Source organism: Schistocerca piceifrons, unplaced genomic scaffold (genome assembly GCF_021461385.2).
Source record: "Schistocerca piceifrons isolate TAMUIC-IGC-003096 unplaced genomic scaffold, iqSchPice1.1 HiC_scaffold_1359, whole genome shotgun sequence".
Classification (NCBI taxonomy): domain Eukaryota; kingdom Metazoa; phylum Arthropoda; class Insecta; order Orthoptera; family Acrididae; genus Schistocerca; species Schistocerca piceifrons.
The window spans coordinates 50,001-55,000 of record NW_025727190.1 but is presented as its reverse complement, the minus strand read 5'-3'; the positions used below and the strand labels follow the sequence as shown (position 1 = coordinate 55,000).

Genomic DNA, 5,000 nt, shown 5'->3' with positions numbered 1-5,000 from the left:
AAGGAGGTTCAGCGGGTTACCCCGACCTTTCGGCCTAGGAAGACACGCTGATTCCTTCAGTGTAGCGCGCGTGCGGCCCAGAACATCTAAGGGCATCACAGACCTGTTATTGCTCAATCTCGTGCGGCTAGAAGCCGCCTGTCCCTCTAAGAAGAAAAGTAATCGCTGACAGCACGAAGGATGTCACGCGACTAGTTAGCAGGCTAGAGTCTCGTTCGTTATCGGAATTAACCAGACAAATCGCTCCACCAACTAAGAACGGCCATGCACCACCACCCACCGAATCAAGAAAGAGCTATCAATCTGTCAATCCTTCCGGTGTCCGGGCCTGGTGAGGTTTCCCGTGTTGAGTCAAATTAAGCCGCAGGCTCCACTCCTGGTGGTGCCCTTCCGTCAATTCCTTTAAGTTTCAGCTTTGCAACCATACTTCCCCCGGAACCCAAAAGCTTTGGTTTCCCGGAGGCTGCCCGCCGAGTCATCGGAGGAACTGCGGCGGATCGCTGGCTGGCATCGTTTATGGTTAGAACTAGGGCGGTATCTGATCGCCTTCGAACCTCTAACTTTCGTTCTTGATTAATGAAAACATACTTGGCAAATGCTTTCGCTTCTGTTCGTCTTGCGACGATCCAAGAATTTCACCTCTAACGTCGCAATACGAATGCCCCCGCCTGTCCCTATTAATCATTACCTCGGGTTCCGAAAACCAACAAAATAGAACCGAGGTCCTATTCCATTATTCCATGCACACAGTATTCAGGCGGGCTTGCCTGCTTTAAGCACTCTAATTTGTTCAAAGTAAACGTGCCGGCCCACCGAGACACTCAATAAAGAGCACCCTGGTAGGATTTCAACGGGGTCCGCCTCGGGACGCACGAGCACGCACGAGGCGGTCGCACGCCTTCAGCTCGCCCCACCGGCAGGACGTCCCACGATACATGCCAGTTAAACACCGACGGGCGGTGAACCAACAGCGTGGGACACAAATCCAACTACGAGCTTTTTAACCGCAACAACTTTAATATACGCTATTGGAGCTGGAATTACCGCGGCTGCTGGCACCAGACTTGCCCTCCAATAGATACTCGTTAAAGGATTTAAAGTGTACTCATTCCGATTACGGGGCCTCGGATGAGTCCCGTATCGTTATTTTTCGTCACTACCTCCCCGTGCCGGGAGTGGGTAATTTGCGCGCCTGCTGCCTTCCTTGGATGTGGTAGCCGTTTCTCAGGCTCCCTCTCCGGAATCGAACCCTGATTCCCCGTTACCCGTTACAACCATGGTAGGCGCAGAACCTACCATCGACAGTTGATAAGGCAGACATTTGAAAGATGCGTCGCCGGTACGAGGACCGTGCGATCAGCCCAAAGTTATTCAGAGTCACCAAGGCAAACGGACCGGACGAGCCGACCGATTGGTTTTGATCTAATAAAAGCGTCCCTTCCATCTCTGGTCGGGACTCTGTTTGCATGTATTAGCTCTAGAATTACCACAGTTATCCAAGTAACGTGGGTACGATCTAAGGAACCATAACTGATTTAATGAGCCATTCGCGGTTTCACCTTAATGCGGCTTGTACTGAGACATGCATGGCTTAATCTTTGAGACAAGCATATGACTACTGGCAGGATCAACCAGGGAGCTGCGTCAACTAGAGCTGAGCAGCCGGCCGCCCGGGAGTGTGTCCCGGGGGCCCGCGCGAACACGCAAGCGTCCGCTCAATCATTCTGCAAACAGGAGGAGGCTGAGCTCCCCTGCACAATACACCTCGAAACCCTCTCAGGTCCCGGCGGCGCGCAGCGCCGTCCCAAGTACTTGGTCGGGTTCGAGAGAGGCGCAATCGCCCGGAGTTAGGCGAGTAGACGCTTTCGGTGCGACCACCCGTGCTCCCAACTGAGCTTGCCGCTGCCGACAGAGGCCCGGGAGCGTGCTGTCGTGGCATTGCCGGCGGGAGACAACACGCGCCACCTACGGTGACCGGCAGCTCCAACGCCAGCGCCACAGAAGGACAAAAGCCCCACTTGGGTGCCGAAGCGAACTCTCCCAGCACAGCGCACGCGCCAACACATCCGCACAGCTGCGATACAAACCACCAGCGAGAACCGCTGGGGCGACCGAGCAGCAGACGGCGTCGCGGCGCCGAGCGCCGGGCGGCGGCGCATCCTCAACGCACACAGTCCTCAATCGGACCAGCACACTGAAGATGTCCACCGCGCTTCGCACCGGGCCCGCGAGGACCTACTTTGGCCGCACGGCGCCGCGCGCAGGGTGCGCCGGCGCGCAGCTGCGACGCCTGCCGCGTCCGTCGGCCGGCGCGCCTGCCACTGGCCGCCCCCACCAGCCGGCTGTAGCGCGTGCGCCCACGCACCGCGCGGCCAGCACGCCGGGAGGCGCCCCCTCACCGGCCGGGGACGGTCCCACCCAGCCACCGCCGCGTATCGCTTCACACCCAGATGCCGTTCAGTTTCGTCGGCATGGTGGGTATCGCTGGAACAACCGGTTAGTACCTCAACCTATCGTCGCCATCACCGATTCACCCCTAGCGAGAACAACCGCACCACAACAGGTTACCATTTGTTCATTTGCGTAACTTCACCAGAAAACGCAGGCGTCCATCGCCATTTGCAACTTCAACGATTATTGCATGCCTGTGTCAGGTGTCACGCCACACTACGTCTGCCCACATACACGCAACAAAATGTGCACGCCTAGACAATACGTGGAAGGTGGCCCCCGTACGTATGCGATGTCCATTGCTCGAACGACTGTCAACCGGCCTCTGTAGCATGTCGCAGATATGGAACGCGGTGCACCATGCCATCACGGTGTGTGAGGAGAGACGACTAGGTCCGAATACATCAACAGACAGCTCATGCTGATCGCCATCCACGGCGTCCGTTCCTCCCACACGTCTCTATGGCGTACCACACTGCAATCCAGCTCTCATAGGGAGACGACACGTAGCTGCGTGCACAATATTTGCACTGTATGGTCCGCCGTTTTTGGGCGCAGTCGTTGTGCGGTCACACATGTGCCACGATGTATCATTCAGTACATAAGGACGAATGTGCAGTACAGATTGTGGTTCACGCGTACGACATCAGCGGACAGTTGACACAGGCCGCACCACAACGTAGCCTGAGTACGTCGCATGCGAAGGGCATTGAACATGCAAACTTCTCACCAACCAGCTTGCGAAGGCAGGGGGCAAGGTGGGGACGTGGGGAGGGGCGGCATGTACGTCCTGCTGCCATCCACATTACAGTGTACAGCAGGAGCATGTGGAAAGTGAGCAAGACTTGCAAGGTGTTTAACATGAAGCGATACACAGGGGTGCGGGCAGTGCGAGTAGCGAACTATATTGCGAGGGTTGCGGGTGGGCAACACTACAGTAATTGAACGAGTCGTATAACAATTACAGAGCAGGTTTAGGCGACAACGTGGGTTACGTTAAGGCGACAACATGGGTTAGGTTAAGGCACAACATGGGTTAGGTTAAGGCACAACATGGGTTAGGTTAAGGCACAACATGGGTTAGGTTAAGGCACAACATGGGTTAGGTTAAGGCACAACATGGGTTAGGTTAAGGCACAACATGGGTTAGGTTAAGGCACAACATGGGTTAGGTTAAGGCACAACATGGGTTAGGTTGAGGCACAACATGGGTTAGGTTAAGGCACAACATGGGTTAGGTTGAGGCACAACATGGGTTAGGTTGAGGCACAACATGGGTTAGGTTGAGGCACAACATGGGTTAGGTTAAGGTACAACATGGGTTAGGTTAAGGTACAACATGGGTTAGGTTAAGGTACAACATGGGTTAGGTTAAGGTACAACATGGGTTAGGTTAAGGTACAACATGGGTTAGGTTAAGGTACAACATAGGTTAGGTTAAGGTACAACATAGGTTAGGTTAAGGTACAACATAGGTTAGGTTAAGGTACAACATAGGTTAGGTTAAGGTACAACATAGGTTAGGTTAAGGTACAACATAGGTTAGGTTAAGGTACAACATAGGTTAGGTTAGGTTAGGTTAGGTTACACGTTGTTGTACGGAAAGGTGTAGGGGGGGGGGGGGGGGGGGGCGGCAGGTTCGTTGATAGTGATTATAGTAAGTGAATGCTTGTGACATGATCAGATTTGTCACGTCAGGATGCACCTTTGGCTTATTAGAGGCGGCGCTCCAATTCTATGCTTGTGTGAGACCTGTGTCTTTGACTCATGTCATTGTTTGTGCGCTGTGACAGGAGGTACTATTGTGATGTTGGGTGCACCGTTGTATAGGACATGTGTGGGTGTTGGTGCCTGGTCTGCGCAATGGTGGATGTCGAAAGGCTGGGATATTGTATTTTCCGCACGGACCTCCTGGTCTGGTTGTGATAGTGTGGATTGTGTAATGTGGCGGAGAAGATGCACTGGATGTTGTTCCATGCTGGTGCTTACATATTGTATGTGCGCCTGTTAGAAGCAGAGAGTGGTGCGTGATCAGAGTGTCTGGCTGACGTGTGGTTCCCATTTTGGGCAGACTCTTTCAGCATGTATACGGACAGTTGTGTATATTTGCTGTAGTTTGATGGCTCTGCATTGATTACTAATCAGCGCCGTGTGTACGGGTAATCTGGTTCCAGTCCAAAATGTTCCATCTGTGTACATTAGTGACAAAGACTCCCCCCATGCAGTGGGGCTCGGTCTGTTATAACTCTTCCGCGTAATATATTTGCCCCACGTTTTTGCGACTGCGAGTGCGAGTGCAACGCGCATGGGGACCGACATGCTGATGGCTCGGTATCGGACGCCGTACAGTGAGCAACGCGATCGCGTCTCTCGCTCGTAAGTGGTACAGGTCGCGGCTCATGTATACGGACAGCGGGAATGTCGCATATTGGAAATAACTCTTCATGAAACGCAAGTTATAGGGGTGGATTGCACTTTACGAGTGCGGGAAACGTCCGCCGTTCATCCGCTGGAGGTGCGAGTTTGGCGGTTGGGGTGGTGCACGAACG

General features: G+C 53.9%; 1 non-coding gene across 1 annotated transcript in view; it reads right to left on the bottom strand.

Annotated features, from left to right (window-relative positions):
• Window positions 1-1,638, bottom strand: part of LOC124732641 — a 1,909-nt gene extending 271 nt beyond the window's left edge. Inside the window, exon 1 of the ribosomal RNA XR_007008770.1 lies at window positions 1-1,638. This exon is cut by the window's left edge and continues 271 nt beyond it. This is a non-coding gene — a ribosomal RNA (small subunit ribosomal RNA).
• Window positions 1,639-5,000: the final 3,362 nt, after the last annotated feature.